Raw genomic sequence first — 27,121 nt, 5'->3', positions numbered from 1 at the left:
CTTTAATGGTTTGGAGTGAAATTCTGTTGTCTCAGATCTTTAAGAACATCTGAGGCCCATACAGCTTCAACACCTGTGAAAGATCCTCTCTGAAAACGTACATTCCAACTTCAAAGTCTTTTACTACCATTCTTTGCCAAACATATGCCAACAAACAACAGAACTTATTATTAATAATATTTATGATACTTAAGCCATCCTAGAGTGCATATTTTAGAGTGAGAATAAAATCCTTTGGGCTTTACTACACACTGATGCACAGAAAATATATATATCATTTTTTTTTTTTAGAAATAATAAAGCAGAACATTTGATAGCAAACAACTGAGCTCTCAGTTTTAGCTTAGCTGAATACTGGATATTTCAATGATTTGTTTTTAGAATTAATTATACACATGGTGCAATATCTTCAAATTCAATCCTCTTAAATATGATTATTTCATTCAGTGTTAATGAGGAAATCATTCCATCTATAACTGAAATAAAGTTCTGCACAGAAAAGTATCAGATTTATGCACATGATACCACCTTTACGGCAGAAAGCAAAGAAGAACTAAAGAACTTCTTGATGAAAGTAAAAGAGGAGAGTGGAAAAGTTGTCTTAAAACTCAACATTCAGAAAATGATGATCATGGTATTCAGTCCCATCACTTCATGACAAATGGGGAAACAATGGAAACAGTGACAGACTTTATTTTCTCGGGCTCCAAAATCACTGCAGATGGTGACTGCACCCATGAAATTAAAAGACACTTGGCTCCTTGAAAGAAAAGGTATGACCAAAGTAGACAGCATATTAAAATGCAGAGACATTGCTTAGCTGACAAAGGTCCATCTAGTCAAAGCTATGGTTTTTCCATTAGTCATGTACTGATGTGAGAGTTGTTGGAGTATAAAGAAATCTGAGGGCCAAAGAACTGATGTTTTGAACTGTGGTGTTAGAGAAGACTCTTGAAAGTCCCTTGAACTGCAAGGAGATCCAACCAGTCCATCCTAAAGGAAATCAGTCCTGCATATTCATTGGAAGATCTGATGCTGAAGTTGAAACTCCAATACTTTGTCCATCTGATGCAAAGAACTGACTCATTGGAAAAGACCCTGATGCTGGGAAAGATTGAAGGCAGGAGGAGAAGGTGACGACAGAGGATGAGATGGATGGATAGCATCACTGGCTTTATGGACATGAGTTTGAGTAAGTTCCAGGAGTTGGTGATGGACAGGGAAGCCTGGCGTGCTACAGTCCATGGGGTTGCAAAGTCGGACACGATTCAACAACTGAACTGAACTGAACTGGACTGATTACTTGAATAAAAGCTATCTGGCTTATATAAATAAGATAATTTCAGACATACATTTGCCTAGTTAATGTGGATATATATTTTCTGTTAATGTCTTTTACACACATATGCCTGTAGGAGAGAGCATGTATACATATGTGCTTGTGTATGTATAACATATTTTCTATATGCAAACTGGTATTAACAATATTCCAGATTTAATAGGCAAAATCTGAAATCATCTCTGTTAAAGAGATCCAATATAGATCAACTTGTGTATGTTAACATGGAGAAATTTCTGTTTCCAGATGCTTCTTCTTCTAACCTGAAAGCACCTTTAACTTCCCTTTGATCTTTTGCATCTTTGAAGAGAAAGCAGATTTAGGATTTAAAATTCTAATGGCTATTTAAAGCCAGAATTATTTTAAATTAAATTGGAATTTAGACACTTGCACACCGTTACATATGAGAGTTCTGAAAAGAAGCTACAATTAACAGTTCACTTGAAGAATAGAAATAAAATTTTAAAAGTCTACCAATTGAAAAATGCTAGTGAAAAGAGGGAAGATTTTGTAAGAAAACTATACTTTTACCCTAATGCCTGGATACATGAGAGATATTCCTTTACACTTATGTTAGATTGCAAAATTCAGTTTCCTCATGTTCTGAGAAATGCAAATGAGTGGTTCTTAACTCTGGTTTTTCATTAAAAACACTAGGAAACATTTTTTAAAAATCCAGATAACCAAGCTATATGACAGATGAATTATATTCGAATTTCTAGATTGACAGACACCAAGAGTTTTAAAGCTTCAAATATGATTATAATAAATACCCAAATTTAGGAACCATCTGTTAAAAATGTAAACAAATAATCATGTATCAAGTATAACCAAATAACTTTGTATTAATTTGTGTTAAGTTCTCTCTATTTTAAAACCTATAAATAGCATGCTTTAATGAACAAATGTCTATTTAATTTTATTTCCTTCTCATCTATGTATTTTTAGCTGTTATTTTATTTCATAATTATATTTGTATAATATTTGCTGAAGTCTTAAATAGCATTTCCATCTATCAGCTAGTACAGTCTTTTCATAAAATGCTTATCATAAACTATCAATGAGTGTATGCTCTGTTGATAAGTTGTGTTTGACTCTGTGATCCCATGGATTGTAGTCCTCCAGGTTCCTCTGTCCATGGTATTCTCCAGGCAAGAATACTGGAGTAGGTTGCCATTTCCTCCTCCAGGGGATTGCAGTGAGTTCTAAAATTAAATCTAAACATTATAAAATTGAAGAAACTTTGAAAAAATTTAACCTATTCTCAATACCAAAAAGCAACTGAAATTCATATTTGTATGCATATAAACAGATATGTTTATAATAGCAACATACAAATCTTTCAGATACATTATTGTATATCCTTGGATAGCATTACTATACATTATTTTGCTTTTGTAAAAAGTACATAGAATATTTAGAAATGTACATATGATGGTTAGAAATATTTTGAGAGTACATAATTACCCAAAATCTTAATAGTCAGTATGCATGATAAGTTGAATTTTGATAATATTTTTTACTCTTTTATAATTTTCTATCATAAATATATCTTTACTCTAAAATTATATTTTAAAATAGTTTATGCATTTCATAAAAATTCAAAAATCAGCTATTTTAAATTCTCAAAGTTAATTACCTCAAAATTAATTATAGCACTGAAATATTTACTATCAGTTAATTCCACTTAGTTCAACATAATTTTTCTCATTAGGTACAAACTTTCCAAAGGTAGATTGATTTAGAAAGAATAATAATGGACAATTCTTGTCTTTTTTCACCCTTTTCTGATTACTCCATTTGTATAGAACAAACTTCAGAGGAATTTTGTTGTTTTTTGTTTTCTTTACACTTTGTTACATGACCTTGGTTGGATCATTATTATACAGAGTGAAGTAAGCCAGAAAGAAAAACACCAATACAGTATACTAACGCATATATATGGACTTTAGAAAGATGGTAACGATAACCCTGTATGTGAGACAGCAAAGAGACACAGATGTATAGAACAGTCTTTTGGACTCTGTGGGAGAGGGAGAGGGTGGGATGATTTGGGAGAATGGCATTGAAACATGTATAATATCATATACAAAACGAATCATCAGTCCAAGTTTGATGCATGATACTGGATTCTTGGGGCTGGTGCACTGGGACGACCCAGAGGGATGGTACTGGGAGGGAGGTGGGAGGGGGGTTTAGGATGGGGAGCATGTGTACACCCGTGGTGGATTCATGTTTGATGTATGGCAAAACCAATACAATATTGTAAAGTAATTAACCTCCAATTAAAATAAATACATTTATATTAAAAAATAATAATAATAAAAAATAAATAAAAACCAGAAGATGGTTTCAAGCCACACACACACACAAAAAATGAAGATCAAATTTTTCAAAAGAATATAAAGGTACTTGAATAAAGGATTACAGTATTTACCAGAGTACTTTATTTTAGCATGTTGAAAAATGTTATGATTTTACATTTCTGACTTATCTGAGCCACTGCATCTCATACCAAATTATTGCAAACGCTACTGTTTTTTCTTCCTAAAAGTTGTGTTGTTATGAAATTCCCTGATTACTTTCCTAGTCATATTTTAAACCATTTTTTAAAAGTCAATATACAAAATTTCATGTTTTTTTTAGTTTAACAAAAATTGTTATAGCTTCTTCATTATGTTACAGGTATTTAGAAGGCTTCAGTGATACTAATATATATTTTAAATACCAAAGTATATAGCAATTCTTAGTATACTGTCTAATTAACTGAGGTATTTATTAAGAAATATATTTCTTCTTAATTGAGAACATATAATTAACATTAAATATAATATATTATCCATATGTATACATCCAGTAACACTCTCTTTCCATCTCAGAGACAACCAACCAATCATGTAAAAACGAAACAAAATACGATCACCTAAATATGACTTAATTCCTATACTTAAAGTCCTTCTTATTTTAAATCCTTCACTACACTAGAATAGGTATGGTTGCTTGAGTTGTATATTTACAATTAAAATGCTTAATAATTCTATGGGGAATAGCTAAATATTTAGGAATGCTAGGTAATATTTAATAGGTGATATTTACAACTTCCATTTTTTCCACACAAGTGACTGAGTCACTAACAACTGAATAATAATTATTCTCCTTGCACAGTTTTATTAAAACCTTACAAATTAAACAACTTTTATAACCTCAAGAAGTTTTGACAACTGGTTAAATATCTGAAATCTTTTTTGTGCTTTTATCTTTCATAATTCAAATTAACATACTGAAATAAAGCAGAAATAAAAACTGTGTAATACTTTATAAAGGAGATACAAAGCTCTAAGTTATATCAGAAAACATCACAAACTGTTTTGAACTTGAACTCTCCTAGGCTCAAAGTATTTGAACTAAGATTTTTTACATGTTTCTAAGAAAAGGAAAACCAGCCTATCAACTAGTATTCTGATGAGCCACTAAATTTCATATGTAGTTCAAAGATACGTTGTCATGATTTTATTAATTGTGCTGCTTTTCCTTTAAAATTATTATATTAAAATTCAGTCTTACAAAGAGAAAATATTAACAATTCATTTCGTATAGTAACAAACCACTGTTTCAATTCTTAAAAACTTTATGAAAATTGTTCCACAGATTTTTAGAACTACATCATTTTTCACAGTTCAGATCCTCTTTAAAAGTAATTATCCTTTAGTTAAATTGTAAAGACTAAAGATGAATAGTATGAAAGAAAAGATGCTAAATCTTGTACTTTAATTATATTATGTTTTAGCTTGCATTTAATTTAATCTTTATACTATTAATAGGGGCTTCCCAGGTGGTGTAGCAGTAAAGAATCCACCTGCCAATGGAGGAGATACAAGAGACACTGGTTTTATCCCTGGGTCGAAGATCCCCTGGAGAAGGAAATGTCAACCCACTCCAGTACTCTTGCCTGGGAAACTCCATGGACAGACAGGGCTACAGTCCATGGGATCACAGAGTCAGACATGACTGAGCAGCTGAGCACCCATGCATGCACTATTAATAGAGAAAGAAAAATTAACAAGATACTTACAGATTGAAATCTCTAAAATTGTGCAGTTCATTAGTTGAATCTAGTGACTTGAAAGATAATTTCTTGTATTTGGAGTAATAGAAATAACCTCTCCTCCCTGTGCAATAAAATTTGAAATAGCAGTAAGTTTCTTTCTCTTATTCTCTTAATGGAAGGTGGATTAGGGATATATCTAACTTACTTATTATCTGAAGATTATCTAAAAATTTGAAAATATCCAAATACTAAGACAATACACATAATATACACATACACATACACCCACAGATATACTTGTATGTATATATGTAAATATCTATTTGTATATATAAATTTAGCCAACTATCATATATAACTGTATATGTGTACACATATATATCTATTATCCATCCCACTTTCCACACATAGTTTATGTCTATGCATATGTATATATGGACTTCCCTTGTGGCTCAGCTGGTAAAGAATCTGCCTGCGATGTGGGAGACCTGGGTTTAATCCCTGGGCTGGAAAGATCCCCTGGAGAAAGGAAAGGTTACCCACTCCAGTATACACACCCACCCACTCACATGCATAAGTATATGTATTTGTATATGTATTTGATTGCTCAGTTTGGTACCGTCCAAATAAACATCTTCAAAGAAATAAGGTCATATGATTTTAGACATACATTTAAAACAATATATGAAAGGAAAAAAGTCTCTTTCTTCTTGGCTAGAAATAACACAAAAATACAATAAGGTGGATTCCAAAAGTGAAAACAGTAAATTCTCCCTTAATTTCTTTGATGATACATATGTCTGACCTTTGATCTTACAGTAATCTAGCTCTTTCATGTTTTTTTCTGCTGCTGCTGCTGCTGCTGCTAAGTCGCTTCAGTCATGTCCCACTCTGTGAGACCCCAGAGACAGCAGCCTACCAGGATCCCCTGTCCATGGGATTTTCCAGGCAAGAGTACGGGAGTGGGGTGCCATTGCCTTCTCTGTGCTTTTTCTAGTTAAGCACTATTTGCCAAAATATTTAGGTAATAAAAAAATGCGATAGCTCATTAGCAGATGATTTACTGTTGGCACATAGAACCCAATATGGATTCATTCTTGGCACCTGTGACAGAATGTCATTTGGAACACATTTCCGCAAGGAGGAAATAGTTTTGTATAAATTGAATGTATGTCCTATTTAAGGGAAATTATGTTTAAGGATCACAGAACGCAGTGCAAACATTATCTGATAATTGTGTACAATGCATTTGCAAATGCTATTTTATGGAAACCAGTAGTATTTGGCTCTATGTGCTGTCAGTTATTTTTGGCACTTCAAATTTCTTGGCAGAGATTAAGGTTTGAGTGGAAAACAATTTAGAAAACTGTCATATCAAATTGGGGAGAATTATCTAAACATAATCTAGTTAGAGCAAAAAGATGCAACAATTTAAAAATGTGGCAGCATAGTTCTCATTTAAGGACAAAATAATTTGTCTTCAATGGAATTTTGCTATAAGCCAGTCCTTGCTCTGAGGACAACAGTGCTTTGTATATGGAAGCAGCATTCAAGTGGAAAATTAGAATAAAATCTGTAGAAATAAAAGTACACTAAGCATATGCACTAGGTCCACTGAAGATGGCCAATTACTGATGTTATTTTTAAAAGTGTGTTTAATTCAAGGGAAAAAATAGGGATTTAATTCTTCAACTGTTTTTTTTTTTTTTTTTTAATTCTTGTGTTGGTCGGTCTGCAGAACTCTTTGTTTTATAGTGTATGAGGGCATGGGAGTCAGATTGTTTTGACTCCTGGAAACTAAATAAGATTTTAGTTAAAGAGATTCAAATTTTTTGCAGTTCCATTTTCTTATCAGTAAACGGAGATAAAATTATTCCAACTCGATACCGTTGATATACAAATTAAAGGAGGAAACACATATAAAACAGCAACAACAACTAATTTCTGAATGTTCACAGTTCACCAAAATGTATTTATTCATCATAAAATTGTGAAGGGGTAGATTCTCTTCTTATTCTTCTGCTAATAATGAGAAATTGAGGCACAGAGAGATTAAATAATATTTTCAAGGTCACACAGCAGATAATGATGGGTCATAGTCTACTGCTTATTGCATACATTACTGTTCCCCTTCCCACCCCCAAAAATGTGAGTTTACATGCTCAGCTGTGACTCTTTGCAACTCCACGGACTGAAGCCTGCCAGGCTCCTCGGTCTATGGAATTTTCCAGGCAAGAATATTGGAGTAGCTTGCCATTTCTGACACCAGGAGATTTTCCTGACCCAGGGATCAAACCCACATCTATTGTGCCGCCTGCAATGGCAAGGGGCTTCTTTACCAATTGCTCTGCCTGGGAAACCCACAGAGGACTTCAGATGAGATTAAAAATGGCATTAAAATGCCTGCTATATAAAAGAATAACACTTGAGTTTGTGATTTTTGACAATATCAGAATTTTCTTTGGCTTGTTATTTTTCCATAGCATGGTTAGCAACTTTATTTTTATTTATTTATTTATTTTTAACAGAAGTATTTTTATTTTTTTTACTTTACAATATTGCATTGGTTTTGCCATACATCAACATGCATCTACCACAGGTGTACACGTGTTCCCCATCCTGAGCCCCCCTCCCACTTCCCTCCCTGTACCATCCCTCTGGGTCATCCCAGTGCACCAGCCCCAAGCATCCTGTATCCTGCATTGAACCTGGACTGGCGATTCGTTTCTTTTATGATATTATCCATGTTTCAATGCCATTCTCCCAAATCATACCACCCTTTCCCTCTCCCACAGAGTCCAAAAGACTGTTCTGTACATCTGTGTCTCGCATACAGGGTTTTCGTTACCATCTTTCTAAAGTCCATATATATGCGTTAGTATACTGTATTGGTGTTTTTCTTTCTGGCTTACTTCACTTGTAAAACAGAAAAATCTGTGTTATCATGGACTTTATTCCAGGCCAGATATTGTAAGCCTTATGCCATACTTGTTTGATTAAAATGAAATACAGTAAACAAAATTATACAATGAGAATTTAGGATTTTGTTTCCTTTAAAAATAAAGGAAACATTATTACTATAGTGAAATATAAACAAAAAAAATTTCTAAAGTTAAGTTCTTTAAATATTAAAAATAACTTAGTTTCTAACAGTATAATTTGATACTCTGAAAAATGAAATTATAATCATCATTAACAATGAAAAGAGGGATAAATTAAATTTTAGGCTTACAGCTAAATACTATCCTAATCTAAATATAAAACAAAACTAGTCTTATTAGAAAAAAATATCAACTTTTAGTTTCTCTTTTGCCTAATTATGGATAAAATATGGCTATTGTCAAAAGACAGATAACTTTCTAAAATTTTTGTAATCTCACAGTTGAAAATCAGGTAATAAAAATAACCTGTTTTGTCTCTCACTGTCCTTCCTCTGCATGAATGAAAACTCTAGCAATGCAATGATCCTCTGTTAACTAATAATCCATAATCTTACTATCCCTTAAATTGCAAACATGATTACTAATTTAGACCTAGGTTTTGTAATATTCAAACTTCCAATTTCTTTCAAAGCTAAATTGGGCTTCCTTGGTGGCTCAAACATTAAAGACTCTGCCTGCAATGCAGGAGACCCAGGTTCAATCCCTGGGTTGGGAAGATCCCCTAGAGAAGGAAATGGCAACACAGTCCAGTATTCTTGCCTGGAAAACCCCATGGACAGAGTAGCCTGGCAGGCTACAGTCCATTGGGTTGCAAAGAGTTGGACATGACTGAAAGACTAAGGCTTTCACTTTCTTCTCCCCTGCTACCACAATACCCAGACAAATTTCTGAACGATATGGAGGGAAATGCGATCAGTTTGTGGTTTCTTGTTCCGCTTTCCTACTGTCAGCTTGTTATTCATTTTTAAATAGAATTTTGATGCATGGTCCTTTCAAATATTTACATGGAGTCACAGCACAGTAGTACCTTTCTTCAGAGAAATCTACTTAATATTTCTCATCTCAATGTATTTCAGACACTTGATATGAGTGAGGCATTTAAATGTGTAAAACTGATCTTTGACCATTCTTTTTGCAAAATGGTCTTTCTCACAACATACTTTTGTATCTGATTTCTTCGTTAAAGCATCTGTCAAGAACTTCAAACATACTGTCTTTTCAAGATAATACCAATGTTCTTAGTATTGAATATACTTAAGCAGCATTTATTTTAAAAGTGCATTTTTTCTTAGAAATACAGGGATTTTGTAACTTAGGGACCCATTTGCACTGCAATTACATTTCCTGACAAATATTGATTTATGACTTAGGTTTTCCTGGGTGTGGTAGAACTATGCTTTAAAATATTTAAACAGTACACAATAAATTCAATTAGTCTATCACAGTACAAATAAGATCCAGATTGGTTATGGGAGATAACACTGGAAAGCAAAAGGCATGACAAATTATGGCAAGATACAATATCCCTTCATACAGAGATGCCATCCTTCTCTGGCCCACTAACCATTTCTTTCTCACCGATTCTGACTGTGCTTTGACTTAGTCACTATCTATGGACACCTAACTCCCCAAATACTTGCAGCAAGTGAATGTTAATGTATTTTTGACATCTGTAGCTAATAGTTTTCTTAAATGAGTTTCATTTTTTTTTCCCTCAAAATCCAGGCAGGCAATTTCCCACTTGCAGTACATGTAGCAATAAAGATAATTTTGACATGTGAGAATAATCTCAATCCCTCTTTCAAAATTAGTTGTCAATATTCCAATAATTGGGCTTCTCAGTTGCCTCAATGGTAAAGAATCTGCCTACCAATGCAGGAGATATAGGAGACATGGGTATGATTCCTGGGTTGGGAAGATCTCCTGGAGGAGAAAGAAGCAACCCACTACAGTTTTCTTGCCTGGAGAATCCCAAGGACAGAGGAGGCTGGTAGGACTGTAGTCCATGGGGTCGCAGAGGGTAGGACACGACTGAGCGACTGAGCAACTGAGTGTGCACACACATCCCAATAATTAAGTAGCTACAGAATTTTTTTAAAAAACAGAAAATTAGATACTCCTGGACCCAGTTCTAAACTGTAAGAGAAAAATACACTGGATCTGGGAGCAGTGTGGCAGGATTATTCTAATCAGAATAACTGAATAAAAAGGCACCTTTGTACACTGTTGGGAAATGTCCACTAGAAATATGATATTGAAAAGAGAAAAGAAGCTGACTGTAGTATTATCTTGCATAGGCAATAGAAGAGGAGATATATTAAATTTGTGCATAAGTTGGGCTTAAAAGAAGTATAGACAAGTTTTTCTGTCTGTCCTGTAAGAAGCAGCAAAGTAGAGTAAACAGATTTGGATGCTAAAAGATGGGTGAATGTGGTTGTAAGAGTTCATAGATCTCTCTGATTGATTATATTTTCTGGAGAAGAAAGGACTCAACCAAAAGGTAGGGATGCCAGGAGCTGTCAAGATGTTACACACACAAAACAAACAGAGAATGATTTGACTAGAGAAGTACAATATGATTTCTGGACAGGGTTAAGGATCCCCTTGCATTTTATAATCACAAATGAGATCAATCAATATAGTTGCTGAACGTTAGTATGGAACCATGTGATACAGTTGTTTCTATTCTGTAAACTAGCTTTCAATAATAAAATGATCCTCTAATATTTACTCCCTATCATTTATCCTTTTTTAAAAAAATTATTTATCTTTGATTGGAAAATAATTTTTTTACAATATTGTGTTCAGTTCAGTTCAGTTCAGTCACTCAGTCGTGTCCGACTCTTTGCCACCCCATGAACTGCAGCCCGCCAGGCCTCCCTGTCCATCACCAACTCCCAGAGTTCATTCAGACTCACATCCATCGAGTCAGCGATCCATCCAGCCACCTCATCCTCTGTTGTCCCCTTCTCCTCCTGTCCCCAATCCCTCCCAGCATCAGAGTCTTTTCTAATGAGTCAACTCTTTGCATGAGGTGGCCAAAGTACTGGAGTTTCAGCTTTAGCATCATTCCTTCCAAAGAAATCCCAGGGCTGATCTCCTTCAGAATGGACTGGTTGGATCTCCTTGCAGTCCAAGGGACTCTCAAGCGTCTTCTCCAACACCACAGTTCAAAAGCATCAGTTCTTCAGCGCTCAGCTTTCTTCACAGTCCAACTCTCACATCCGTACATGACCACTGGAAAAACCATAGCCTTGATTAGACGGACCTTTGTTGGCAAAGTAATGTCTCTGCTTTTCAACATTCTATCTAGGTTGGTCACAACTTGTCTTCCAAGGAATAAGCGTCTTTTAATTTCATGGCTGCAGTCACCATCTGCAGTGATTTTGGAGCCCCCCAAAATAAAGTCTGACACTGTTCCCACTGTTTCCCCATCTATTTCCCATGAAATGATGGGACCAGATGCCATGATCTTCGTTTTCTGAATGTTGAGCTTTAAGCCAACTTTTTCACTCTCCACTTTCACTTTCATCAAGTTTAGTTTCTGCCATATATCAACATGAATCAGCCGTAGATATGCATATATGTCCCCTCCCTCCTGAACTAGAGTATCTAAAAAATAAAATTCTCATTGATTACATGCCAATGTTGATTAAAGCAATTGATATTGGCCAAATCTAATTAATATACTAATATCTTGCATAATCTGTAACTGTATTTTGTGTGACTTTCACAGATTAGATTGGTAAATTCTTGAGAAACCTCTTTGGAAGTGGTTCCATATGTGACTGAGAACTGTTGTCGGACTTCCTCTCTACTTAAAAAATGCAAAATGATAGAATTTCCACAGGTGATTTCCAAATTACCCAAAGAACTTCTGAATGCTGATTGTTAGGCAATGCTCCAAGGAGTACTAGAGGCAGCATGCTTTAATCACATCCAGGTCTCTTGAGATGTTTTCACATAAGTATAGAATTAAACAGTGATCCTGTGGAGGAAGATCTAACATTTTCTGTGCAGATTAATAAAAAAAGAAAGAAATGAAAGTGCTTGTAAAAAAAAATTCAAGAGTCTAGCAATATACAGATTTGTTTCAAAAGTTAAGATTTTTTGGGTAAGCTCATTTTTTTCTTCAGCATAAATAAAAATTGAATGGCTATTTCCTTTTCCCCACTTCTCTTGAGGATAGATGCACTGTTCTCTTCTGGGAAATTTTCTCTATTCTTGACTTACTCTAATCTGTAAAAATGGAATTTACAACTTGTCAATGCACTACCAAAATATAGCCTTTAATAACTGTGCTATTTGACTTCTTTATTTTTATTTGTTAAATAAGACATATTCTTGTGAAGTTATCAGTTCAGTTCAGTTCAGTTACTCAGTCACGTCCAACTCCTTGCGACCCCATGAATCACAGCACGCTAGGCCTTCCTGTCCACCACCAACTCCCGGAGTTCACTCAGACTCACGTCCATTGAGTCAGTGATGCCATCCAGCCATCTCATCCTCTGTCGTCCCCTTCTCCTCCTGCCCCCAATCCTCCCAGCATCAGGGTCTTTTCCAATGAGTCAACTCTTTGCATGAGGTGGCCAAAGTACTGGAGTTTCAGCTTTAGCATCAGTCCTTCCAAAGAAATCCCAGGGCTGATCTCCTTCAGAATGGACTGGTTGGATCTCCTTGCAGTCAGTTAAGTGTTAAGGTAAATATTTATAATTCATTCAAAAAAGATTTATTGTAAACATATTTAATGTGTGCTGTTGTGGTGGGTGAAGCATATGAAAATAAGTAGACTATTTTGAAGGGAAATCCATGGAGTAACCAGAGTTGAAAAAGTAATGTGTCATAAGGGGGTTGACGGAAGAAGAGTTATGAGGACTTAGGCAAAAATAATGTTATTTTCACATATTTAGGGTAGGCTTCCTAGGTGAATCAGTATTTGAACCATGCTTTGAAGTATGCAGAGGATTTGGGAAGGCTTTGAAGGCTAATGTGAGAGCACACAGATAATTCTGAGTACTGTAGGAGGGACGCAATTTTATTTTGATTGGATAAAATAAAGAATAAAGTTAAAAAGATATTTGGTTGAGAGTATGCAACTTCTGACCAGGTCCTTCTCTACCCCATCGATGATGTTTATACTGGAATGTGTCTTCAGAAACTCAGCCTCGCTCCAGAGACACAAAGGCTTCAGGACATTTGATATAGAAGAAGAAAGCAGGAGTAACATTTGTTCCTATGTAGATTTGATGTTCGTACATAGTAGAAAACCTCAAGAGATGGTTGATATTTGGTCTCGGTAACAGAGTGCTCATTTAAAATGCTGAATTATGTGCAAACTACATTTTACATAGAAATGTATCTCAAATAGTTCCCATTTGTGTTCTCTTCCATTAGAAATCATTTCTATGTAAAACCATCAAAATTGCCTTTATAGGTCATGTCCATTTGACGGCCTCTAAACCCTTCAGTTCAGACGGTAAAGCGTCTCCCTGCAATGCGGGAGACCTGGTTTGATCCCTTGGTCAGGAAGATACCTTGCAGCAGGAAATGGCAACCCACTCCAGTATTCTTGGCTGGAGAATCCTATGGACAGAGGAGTCTGCGGGGCTACAGTCCATGGGGTTGCAAACAGTCGGACACGACTGAGCAACTTCACTCACTCACTCATGCAACTTCTGGGGCTTCCCTGGTGGCTCAGAGGGCAAAGCATCTGTCGGCAATGTGGGTTCAATCACTGGGTCAGGAAGACCCCCTGGAGAAGGAAATGGCAACCCACTCCAGTACTCTTGCCTGGAAAATCCCATGGACAGAGAAGCCTGGTGGGATAGAATTTTCACATTATGTAAAATGAAAGCCATTAAAGGCTTATTGAAAGGAAAACAGAATTTACACTGTGTTGTATAGAGATTATTTTGCATCTGGATGTTAGAATCACTGGGAAAGTTTGAAAGTTAGAGAAACAGTGAAGTGATATTACAACAGCCTGAGTGTGGTTGTTATATTTTAATAGAAATTGAATCAAGAAGAAGCAGTAGGTTGAATAATATTGGAGAGGCAGCCTACAGATAGACATGGGGAACAAAAGGAATGGAATTATTTTAAAAAATTTAATCTTGGGTGACTGGGAGGATATTAACACCATCAAAAAATAAACATGAGTAGAAAGAACAGTTTAGGAAAAGAAGAAAATGAGTTCAGTTTTATATGTGAGTTTGAGACTTCCAAGTAGAGACTTTGTACAGTAGTCCCCTCTTTTTTTCTTAATATTTATCTTAATTAATTTATCTTTATTTGGCTGCACTGGGTCTTAGTTATGGCAAGTGAGATCTAGTTTTCTTTCTAGGAATTGAACCCCAGCCCTCTGCAGTGGAAGCTTGGAGTCTTAGCCACTGGACAACCAGGGAAGACCCCTACAGTAGTCCCCTCTTATCTGCAGTTTCAAATTCCACGGTTTCATCTACCTATGGTAAATGTAATCTGAAAATAGTAAATGGAAAATTCCAGAAATAAACAACTTATAAGTTTTAAATTGCATGCCATTCAAGTAGCAAGAGGAAATCTCACACCTCCCCACTCTGTCTCCCCTTCCCCCCAGAAGTGACTCATCCCTTTGTCCAGAGTATTCTGTCTATTAGTCACTTAGTCACCATGTGGGTTATCAGATCAGCTGTTGCTCTATCACAGTGCAAGTGTTCAAGCAATCCTTATTTTTCTTAATAATGGACTGAAATCACAAGAGTAGTGATGCTGGCAATTTGGATCTTCCTTTATCCTGCCTAATTTACAAATTAAACTTTATCATGAAGTGAAGCAAAAGTCACTCAGTCCTATCTGACTCTTTGCAGCCCCATGGACTGTAGCATGTCAGCCTCCTCTTCCATGGAATTCTCCAGGCAAGCATACTGGGATGGGTAGCCTATCCCTTCCCCAGGGGATCTTCCCAACCCAGGAATCCAACTGAGGTCTCTGGCATTACAGGTGGATTCTTTACCAGCTGAGCCACCAGGGAAGCCCCAAAACTTTATCATAGTTTTGGGCATTGCATAGGCGTGCAATATACATATATATGAAAATGAATAGTATATTGAGGATGTGGCACTAGCCAAGGTTTCAGGCATCCACTGGGATATTTGTGGGGACTACTGTGCCTCTGTAAAATGATCACTTTGAGGATAAGAAATAGAAAACACAGATAGATTTGAAGCTCTGAAGTTGAAGAACTAATTCAAGAGAAAATGTGTGAAGTAGCAAAGAAAAGAGAGAATAATTCTTTAGAGAAAAATCAGCTTTAAAGTATGGAAAAACCAAAACCAAAAATGGAACACAGATAGAGGTGTTTTAAATTCATAAACCCATATATTTTTCTTAGAACTTTAGCTGTGCATGAAGCTTTAAATTATATACATATTATTTGTTTTTAAATTGCAATTTACAAAGCCAATGTTTTGGTAAGAAATAAGTTAAAAAGAATAATACTATCTTTTTATTAAGTCAATTTCAAGGCAATTATAGAAAACCATCACTTTCTCCCAAAACAAGAAAATATTTTCACTATAAGTACCTATGCTACAATATACATATTGTGCTGATACAGTTATATCTAATTCACAAATAATTGGTGGCTATAAAGTAAAATCTATATATAATAAGTTCTAACAATATTTGTCAAATTAATTAATACATAAGAAATATAAGTATGTTTAGAATGTAATTGAAAGTATTGAAATTAAACACAAAATGAGATATAATGATATAATTTTCACTCACTAGGACCTTGATCATAAAACCATAAAATTGAATTTGGCACAGGTACTATAATTTCTACTGAGAAAATATGCAATAATAATATGGTTCTAATAAATTTCTCCCTATCATTGGGGATTATAACCTAAAAAAGATGATCAAGTTTCTGTTTTAGTAATAAAACATCAGCTTCAAATTAATGAAAAAAAAATGGAACTAGTTGATTCTTGGTTTACTTTTAAACTATAAAGTTTAAAAAGCCTTTATTGAGCACTGTAGCTGAAAATGCCATTTCACATTTAACAGCCGTGATGGAAGTCCTTTACGATATTTATTCCACTACGGACACCCTCAGGTTATATTTCTTCTCCTGTCAAAAAATATTTACTTTTATCATGAACTTGTTATTCTGCTGTATTAAAATGGAACAAGTAAATGGTTTAGAAATCATGACGCCTCTTATAAACATAATGGCTCTAGAGATCACATAATTTTCTTGTCATTAAAATATTTTAAAACCAAATATTGTTTCCAAAATACCATGAAACAAGAGAAGTGAAAGAAGGGAAACCTGAATTTGGAGGCAGTAATTTTTTTCTTGGTCACTGACAAGACAATTCATCCCGAGTCTAGTCAGGTTTCCAACCTAGTTTACACAAATCATTTAACCGTCTCTATGATAGTGTTAGAATTAGCACTGTTACACAGAATATTTACTTTATGAACTGTAAATACTAAAAGACAAACTCTTTGGAATTGAAATAGCTGCTTGAAAGGATGACCCTGAGAATCAGAAGTCTATTTTTCAACACATCGATAATTAGGGAGAAACATGCACCAATGAGAAAAGGAAGAGTAGCTCAACCAACCAAATGAGTGAAATGAGCCTTGTAACAAAGCATCTGACAAATGCTGCACTGTGTACCTATTCATCCTGGCACGACTCTGAAGAACAGATTATATACCTGGTTTTTAAACTTTGGTAGGTTCATACAGCACAACACGAAGCAAAAAAATCTAAGGTACAAATTGCCAATAGGACCTTTTTCAAAGAAGAGCCATTTCAATTTGAAACACCCAATGCTACAGTTTTCAACATTTTTTCTTAATACAAGTTATAGAAAAATATAGTTCTAGGAAGATCATACTGGTGAATTTTTAAACATATGTTTACTATTCTCTAATCTTTGAAAAAAGAGTTTTGAAAAAATAATTTCTAACCACGGTAAAATTGAAAGTTAAAAAACTCCTGTTAGATCTATGTGCACTCTAGGGTAGTTTATGTCATCTTTTTTATATTTTCATGCTATACATTCTTCCCTCCATACAAACATATTCCATGGTTATTCTGGTGGCTCACAAAAATATAACTTTTCTCTTGACATTTTCATCAAGCCATAATCCTTTCTATTCTAGAGTATTTGTAACATGAATATCCCCCAGGCTTCTCAGATTTAACAGGCTCAAAACAAATATTTATTGTCGTTGCTCTTTTAAACACAATCTCTGTTTTGGTGATTTGTGAGGTCATTCATTCAGTCATATAAACACACCCAAGACATTTTCTTCTCCACCTCACATTCAATCTGTCAATAAACTGCATTGATTTAACCCCTCAAAGTTCTCTGTCATAGACATTGCTCCACTCCAAGTTATTTTTTAATGTTTTGGATAAGGATCTGTTTCTCACTACAGAAAGTCACTGTAAAAATTATCAAAACACATGGGTAAATAAAAAATGATAAACATTTCTTAAAGTTATAGAATACATCACAACATTTTAGAAAGGAGTTCAATTTAACTGATATGCCAAATAAAATGCCTTTGAGAAGCTGCTTTGCATATGTTTATTTAGGAAAGAATTAAGTGAAAATGTCTTGTATAGATGTTCATACACTTAGACAATGTAAGTGCATCAAATATTTCAATTTACTTAAAATTTTGTACAGCAATAAATCTGAAGAACCACAAAAATTCAGAACCACAAAAATTCTTTTAATATTGTGACTGCTCCTTCTCACTCTCAAAAATATATTACTAGAGAGTATTCAAGATATTATGTACTTACCCATCTTTATAAAGTGAAACAGTAAGAGAAAAACTGTAGATAAAATTAAATTTCCAAGAATAAAGGAGTAGCATAATGTTTCTAGCTGTGCTTACAAATGAGTAATGTGAATGTTTATGTATAGATGAAACAGAGGGAAAAAAAAACAAGCATGACAGAAAATAGATACTTTTAGGAGCAGTGAATTTTAGATGCTAAATCCAAGGTTAATTAAGCTAATTAAATTTATTTTATTTTCTGAAACAGAATGCATGAAATTACAGACTATTTTTGCAGACTTTACTTTTTTTATGAGCTAAATACTTATTTTTAAGAAATAATTACCAGTTAAATGCCTTTTCAACAAATATAACTCAAATATATTTTAAACATGCATCACTTTGATGTTTGGCGAAACTAATGCAGTGTTTCAGGTTTAAAAATAAAATAAAATAACAAAAAAAATAAAAGAAATTTAACAATTTTAAAGAAAAGGAGGTTATGTTGATACTATATGAATTTTCTTTACTATTTAACCTAGAAGTTCAATTTATAGGACAATTTTCTCCTTCAGAGTTGTTTCTAATGCAAAACACTGGAAAGTGTATATTCCATGATAGAATATTGATTTAAATAGTACATCTATATAATAAAGCAGCAAGTACCCATCTAAAATTATTTACTATAAGAATACAAATGGACATTGAAATATGTCATCATATTTTCTTAAGTAAAAACTAGGTATGTCACATTCAATTATAATCACATTTTTATTGAGAAGAAACAAAGGTTTTTTTTGAAAATGATTGTTAGCATGAGGCTGCCCATTTTTCCCATTACCCTGTTAACAGTAAAAACTCTGATCAGTACTCTGAGTTAGAGGATTTTGATATCCACAATATCAACTACATAATTTCCAGGCTCAAAGCAAAATGAACCTGCAGGGTTTCTTGTTCAAAAATTATTAAGAATTTCAAGACAGCAGAGCATGAAACTGAGCATGGATGCCTTCTCAGGGCAGGGACCTGTATAACTGCACAGGTTGTACACCCATAAAGCTGGCCCTGGCTTACCCTCCATTATTCATCTATTTACTTTCATATTATTGGGTGCTTTATGGTCTTCCCAGGTGGCACTGGTGTTAAAGAGTGTGCCTGCCAATGCAGGAGACATAAGAGACACAGGTTCGATCCCAGGGTCAGGATGAACCCTTGGAGGAGGGGATGACAACCCACTCCAGTATTGTTGCCTGGAGAATTCCATGGACAGAGCAGACTGGTGGACTACAGTCCATGGGGTCACAAAGAGTCGGACATGACTAAAGTGACTTAGCATGCACTTATGATGCTTTCTTAGAGAAAAAATGAAAGACATATTTTGCACTATTTTAAGAAATACTGAGCATCTTCAGTTTAGTTCAGTTCAGTCGCTCAGTCGTGTCCGACTCTTTGTGACCCCATGAATCATAGCACGCCAGGCCTCCATGTCCATCACCATCTCCAAGAGTTCACTCAGACTCACATCCATCGAGTCAGTGATGACATCCAGCCATCTCATCCTCTGTCGTCCCTTTCTCCTCCTGCCCGCAATCCCTCCCAGCATCAGAGTCTTTTCCAATGAGTCAACTTTTCACATGAGGCAGCCAAAGTACTGGAGTTTCAGCTTTAGCATCAGTCCTTCCAAAGAAATCCCAGGGCTGATCTCCTTCAGAATGGACTGGTTGGATCTCCTTGCAGTCCAAGGGACTCTCAAGAGTCTTCTCCAACACCACAGTTCAAAAGCATCAGTTCTTCGGTGCTCAGCTTTCTTCACAGTCCAACTCTCACATCCATACATGATCACTGGAAAAACCATAGCTGCCGGGGTCCAGCCCCAGCAGGATCCAGAGGTACCCTCAGGATGACAGCATAGGTGAAAGGATAGCAAAGCGGAGAGAACAGAGGCTTGACCTTCCTTGGTTAACACAGAAAGCCAATAAAGCTCCTGGCACAGAACTTTCTCTGTTCATGGAGGCCGCAGGCACCCTCTCGGTGGGGTGAGGAAGCAGGGTGAAGATGCAGGGCGCCTTCCTGATTGGGTCCTAGAAGCCCAGGCAAAAAAGTGAACTCAGAGAGCCCCTGTGCCCCAAGGAGTCATCCTGAAAGAAGAACAGAGAGAGAAAAGGAGAGAAAAGGAAAAAAGAATGGCACAGGGAGACCAAGCTTTGGTGAGTGAGGCCCATAACTTTATTTTCAAAAGGAACTTTTATACCTTGACTTGTACATAGAGGGAAATGAAAGATGCAAAGTCATACAGAGTCAGCCAAAACATTACATCCGTTTTGTCTTTATCGAAACCAGGATTTTTTCTGCATACCTTTCCCACAAACAATGTTGTGTACATTATCTTCTGGCCTTGGAGGCCTGTGGACATTTTATGACCCTTTTTTGATAAAGACTGCTCAACCAGAAAACTTATTTTCCCTTTAAGTGTTTTTTTCTCTATATTTCTAAATCTATGTCAGCCTCAGAAAATGCTAAACAGAGTTACATTCTCACGGAGCAAAGGTGCAGTGAGTTACAACAAAGAAAGAACCAATTAGCTCAAAGGTCTGATGTGGTTAATTCCAAGGCTGCTACTTGTTTTTCTTACATTCCAACTATGTTAACTAATGCACTCCCGTGGACAATGGATAAGGGATATGGGCACTTGGCAGCAAGCATTGGCTTAACAATGAAATCCTACACCAGCACTACTCTAATAGTTTTTAACTCTTCGAAAGGCTCTATATCTTTAGAATGTTTTAGGCTTCCCTTGTCTCTTGGGAGGCTGTGAACAATCATGTGTGTTAAATCCAAGAGTCTAGATAAACCTGTCAGGCAAGCTAGAAAGCCATCAGAGGGGTTTGAATTGAAACACTCCTATCATGCCCAGGAGACTTATTAACTAAAGACCTAAGTTGATTTTTTCCAGAGAAAGGTGGTCGGGGATAGCCCCCTGCTAATGTCAGAAGAGTTGGTGAAAGGCATAATATAATAAACAGTAGACAGATTTTGGTTTTGGGGTAGATGCTCGAGCAGATCCAGGGGGTCCCTTGAGTTCTGATCCGCCTTGCTCGTCAGATCTCTTCCACATGACCTTGTCATGGGTGGGATCTCCTGTGGTGGCTCCCGGCACATAGCCTTGACTAGATGGACCTTTGTTGGCAAAGTAATGTCTCTGCTTTTCAATATGCTATCTAGGTTGGTCATAACTTTCCTTCCAAGGAGTAAGTGTCTTTTAATTTCATGGCTGCAGTCACCATCTACAGTGATTTTGGAGCCCCAAAAGATAAAGGCTGACACTGTTTCCACTGTTTCCCCATCTATTTCCCATGAAGTGATGGGACCAGATGCCATGATCTTCGTTTTCTGAATGTTGAGCTTTAAGCCAACTTTTTCACTCTCCACTTTCACTTTCACTTTCATCAAGAGGCTGTTGAGTTCCTCTTCACTTTCTGCCATAAGGGTGGTGTCATCTGCATATCCGAGGTTATTGATATTGCTCCTGGCAATCTTGATTCCAACTTGTGCTTCTTCCAGCCCAGCGTTTCTCATGATGTACTCTGCATAGGAGTTAAATAAGCAGGGTGCAATATATAGCCTTGAAGGACTCCTTTTCCTATTTGGAACCAGTCTGTTGTTCCATATCCAGTTCTAACTGTTGCTTCCTGACCTGCATACAGGTTTCTCAAGAGGCAGGTCAGGTCTTCTGGTATTCCCATCTCTTTCAGAATTTTCCACAGTTTATTGTGATCTACACAGTCAGAGGCTTTGGCATAGTCAATAAAGCAGAAATAGATGTTTTTCTGGAACACTCTTGCTTTTTCCATGATCCAGTGGATGTTGGCAATTTGATCTCTGGTTCCTCTGCCTTTTCTAAAACCAACTTGAACATCTTAGGTGGTATCAATCCTGAATCTGAAAACATTTAAAATGAAAATTATGGTATTGAAAATTAAATGCTGTTATTTATAATACTCAGAATACTCTTGAGTATAACCACAATATGTTCAATGGAAGGCAAGCTGTGATAAAGGTCTAAGATACAATGCTGACAGCATCTAATAGAGCCTTCACTCAAATGAGGCAGAACATAGATGGGTCTCAAGCTGAATGGTTTATCCCCTGTGGACAGAAACTCCATAATAGCAGAAAACTCCATAAAAGTAAGGTGATAGAGGAGGCTGGGCCCTGTCCAGATAAGAGATAAAAAGACCACATATTCCTCATTCTTGAAGTTAAGGAGAGCTTCCCAACTGCACATGTGTAGAAGGCTCCTTGAAGGTCAAAGAGGAGAGGTATCACCTCATAGTAGGTGATGTCAATTACCCATTGGCCTCTACACTAGAAACCATCTTGGCTAAGAAATGTGCACTCATGCATGGAAGGATCTTGAGAGATACCAACTACAGAACCAGGCAAAGCAAGATGATTGGTCAAAGGAAATTTTGAAGAAAAGTCCTATAAAATAGACCCAAACCACCATGAGAGCTCAATTCTCTCTCTGAGTACACCTGTGTGTCTATCCACATGTACTGTGCTCTTTTTTTTCTTCTAATAAACACTTGCTTCACTATTTCCATTTGTGGGTATCCTTTTCTGCAAAGTAGAAGGGCCAAGGTCCTTGTCACTGACCACTGATCTAGTGGCTAGGATCTGGTGCCCTTGCCACTGTGACCCGGCCCAATCTCTGGTTGGGAACCCAAACTTTGCTCCAAGCTGTAGCAGTCTGAAATTGATAATACCTAGGTTTAATCCTGGGTGTACATTCTTCTGGTTCTAGTCAATGGGCTGGACTCATGCTGCACTACAGTTCACTCTAAATTCAAAAGTACAATTGATGATGCAAACTTAGTATCAGAAAGTGAATCTGATCCCTCAAAACACTGACTGCCTAGCTGAAATTGAAATTAGATATGGGCTGGAAGGCCATGCATGGGTCACCAAGAGGGTCTGCTGCAACTTGCTTTTAATATTCTAAGGTGTTTGGGTTTTGTTGAGGTTGTTATTGTTATTACTTTAGCAGTTTTCTGTTATCTTCACTCTGTTCTCCACCTTTCTGGGTTAATGCCTTTTTGATTCTTTTAATTTTTTTTATCACTGGGTGTTTTGCAGTAAAGAGAGGTAACTGCTGCTTAACTAGATACCAAAGAAATATAACTTATTGTCTATTTTGAAAAAGATCCCCAGAATAAAACATTCAAGCTTTTAACCATACATTTTCAAGGGTATAAAACTACATTATGTTCAAATGAAATCAATTACCTAAGACTAATACTCTGTTGTATACAAAATCAAATAATTTATTCAATTTGCTCACACCCACAATCTTAACATAATTGTTTTTCATAATCAGAAAACACAAAAAATAATTTAGATCTTACCTCAGTGAACTTATTTGTTTGGAAACAGTGCCATTTTATAAAGGTAAATGTAAATTCAAATGAAAGTCCAACTAAATATATATGAAAGTCTTAAAATGATCATTCTGATTTTGTTTTACCTAAGAATGTTTTGTAAGTAATTCATAATTACTCAGGGTGAGAAAGGCTATTTTTACTTAAAATAATCATGATCTAGTTCATATCACTAATAGAAAAGCATTTTTTCTAAAATATAAAATATATTTCTATGAGTTATCAGGTAAAATTTACATAAATTACTTGTAATTTATTGATATACATTTGACACTGTACATTGTGTTAAATATCCATTGGGGATATTTTTCTTCACTTTTTTTAGAACTGAGAAAATGCCACAGGGTAAAATGCCAAGCTTTCAGTCTTCAATTGACAAAAAATTTTATGACAGTAGCTATTAAATTTCTTAAAAAACACATCAGTTTTATATCAAGCCCTATCAAGTAGACAATTTTAATAGAATATTTAATGCTATTTTGTTTTTAAAGGTCATAAAACTCAAAAGAGTGAAGTAAAACAAAAGAACTGTGATGCTAACAAAACAATGAATAATTTTACTGAACTGTCTTGTTAAATATCCTGGGCTTGACACATTGCTGGTTTTGATGACAGGTTACATGGAATTACTGTACATGCTCACTTTGCTGGTAGTACATATCACCAGAGTGTTTCAAGCAAGAGAATGTTGAAAATTCATGCTGAACTAAATGTTGCATGGAAAGGAATCTATTAAGAACTGTATTGCCATTTCCAATATGTGATAATGCTATTAATTATGAAAAGACACAAAATAATCTCACTTTGCTAAGGATTTCAAGATACTAAAGAATTCCTTTACTTATTGCCGCAAATTGGTAGCAAACTCTGAGATGGAGAATAGAATATGGAAATATATGAGGGAGTTTCCTTGGTGGCTCAATGGTAAAGACCCGCCTGCCAGTGCAGGAGAGGGGGTTCTATTCTGGATCTGGGAAAATCCCACATATTGCAAAGCAACTAAGCCTGTGTGTCACAACTATTAGCCTGTGCTCTAGAGTCAGAGAGCCACAATTCCTGAGCCCACTACTGAAGCCTGAGTGCCCTGGAGCCTGTGCTCCACAGCAACAAAGCCACCATAGTGAGAAACCAACATGCATCTAGAGAGTAGCTCCTGCTCACCACAACTAGAGACAAAAAAGCCTGTATAGCAACAAGGACTCAGCATGGCCAAAACTAATGAAATACATAAAATTATAAAAAGAAATATATGAGGGGATATTCTTGAGGCAAAAACTCTGAAGGAGAAGGAGGAGAAGCAGCATTGGGTAGTGGTGGAAGTTAGGTTGTGATCGAGTCTTTAGAAAAACCTCAGGCGGTGGCAAGGGGACCAACTGCTGAAACTAGAATGGCCCATTCAGAGCAGCCCTGAACCGCGGTGAGGAGGTTAGCCCTCAGCATCTTCATCTAGGTAGTCACTGTTTGTGGGTTGCCTCAGAAAGGCAATGGAACCTTAAATAAAGGGATTTTGTTTAGGTGAGGCAAATGCAGACAAGATCTGATAACTAAAAACATCTGTTAGGAGTGCTCCAAAGAAATGGAGTGTGATGAACAAAGTATTTCATTTCTGAAAGAGAGTCTGGGGAATCCATCACTATAGCTTACACTTTTTGCTATACTGGAAATTGACCTTACATGAGTTCCAGGATTCTGGTGTACTTATTCTCCGGAGGGCAACCGAAAATAGGAAGGTTAGTGGGACAAATTGCATTTCCACACTTGCAGCTGGGCTCTGGACTGTAACTGGTATGCATCACCTCTTTTGCTCTCCCTCCGTGTCATCTATTCTAGGTTCCTGACTCTCAAGTAGCAATGCTGCTTGTATCAGTGGTGTCACTGGCATTGAGGCTTAGACTCGTTCATCAGTGGAAGAATATTACAGCGGTAGCAGGTCCAGCTGGCCCTAGTCTTTTTGGATGATATGAAGACAGAAGGTAAAGGAAACAACAGAGCCCTGGGCAAGTTAGTAAATGAACACTGAGGTCTGTTCCAAGTAAATACAAATTGTTTCAGATCCTTTGTTCTGATAGAAATGGAAGAGAACCAATTTGCCAGATCAGTGGCTGCCTACCATGGAGCAGAGGCCATGATAATTTTCTTGAGCAAAGACCATCACATCTGGCAGAGGAGCTACAATTTATTAACTGGTTGGGTTTGTGGTTATCCACTGTCTGTCTCTAGGTTCCATCTGTTTTTTTATTGAGCCAGATGGTTAAAATGCAGATATGATGAGTCTCTGGATCCTTTAGATCTTTAAGAGTTGTACTAATTTCTGCCCTTTCCCACAAGACTCGATATTTTTACATTTATCTCCTTGGCTGGGGGCTGGTATGTTTTTAATATCTATATTTAATTATTTTCCTCTGAAAGTAAACATAAGGTTTCTGGATTCGAGATTAGATTTAGTATAGCAGTAACAGCACTGATTGCCTGGGCCCTAATCCCTCTTGGGCTGGACAATGAGGACAGGTGTCACCTGCCCATTTATAGGAAAGAAGCCTTGAAATTGTGACTGGAAGCTTACACAGGCACTCCTTTACACCACCCCTGTTCCACTCCTCAAACCCCCACCCCTGAGAAACGGAAAGAAAACTTTTTTAAAATGTAAGCAAATTCTCTCTTAGGGGAAAAAAAAAAAAGTTTGTTTTTTACAGCTTTTTGGAATATAAACAAATGCTTTAGGGTTTTATTACTTTTACAATGCAATAATACAACTATAGATATAACACCCCTAGAATGTGAAGAGCAAATAGCTCTGGAGAAAATGGCACATTCTCTGTCTTTATAGCACATTGCTTTTCTTTGCTCAAAAAGTCCTGACAATGCAAAAATAGGAAAATTCCTTCCCTATAGGAGGTGGTAGTTTTAGAAGCTTTCACTTGGGTTTCTCTATGATAACTCTTACCCTGCAAGGCAAGGCACAAATAGAAAAATTTTCAAATTATTAATACCTAGTATGTCCATTTCAATCAGTATATATTTGGGAACTGTGGAAATAGCCATGTGATGGATTTGCAGACCCAGGAGACCGTCTGCTAGCCCAGCCCACACTGGTGATGATATGCTCATATATCTACTCATCTCATATGCCCTCACAGGAACAGAGTCTCACTATGGCATTCTGGTGAGCTGCATACGATTCTAAGTCTGTGACTGATATGTATTTTACAGGCAAAAACACTACTGCTATTACTATACTATATCCTCAATAATGCAGATTGTTGCTCCCAAGAAACTTTTAGACTTTGAACCTATAGAGATTTTTTTGGGGTTTACTAAGATTATTTTTCTACTTTTTTATATTTTCATGTGAGGGTTTTTTTCTCTTTATTAATAATTATGAAACATAAACCTCTAATCCTCTTGCAAATCTCTGTCCCACATAGAGACAAGCAAAAACACAGGTGTGCACATATATCTACTCACTCCTAGACTCACTCCTCTCAAATGTAGATCCATTCAGATATATATATATATATTCAGATATATAATATTGTATTCAGATATATAATATTATATATTGTAT

The sequence above is a fragment of the Bubalus bubalis genome, chromosome 17 (genome assembly GCF_019923935.1).
Source record: "Bubalus bubalis isolate 160015118507 breed Murrah chromosome 17, NDDB_SH_1, whole genome shotgun sequence".
Taxonomy (NCBI): domain Eukaryota; kingdom Metazoa; phylum Chordata; class Mammalia; order Artiodactyla; family Bovidae; genus Bubalus; species Bubalus bubalis.
The sequence above is the reverse complement of the archived record's forward strand: the minus strand, read 5'-3'. Positions refer to the sequence as shown.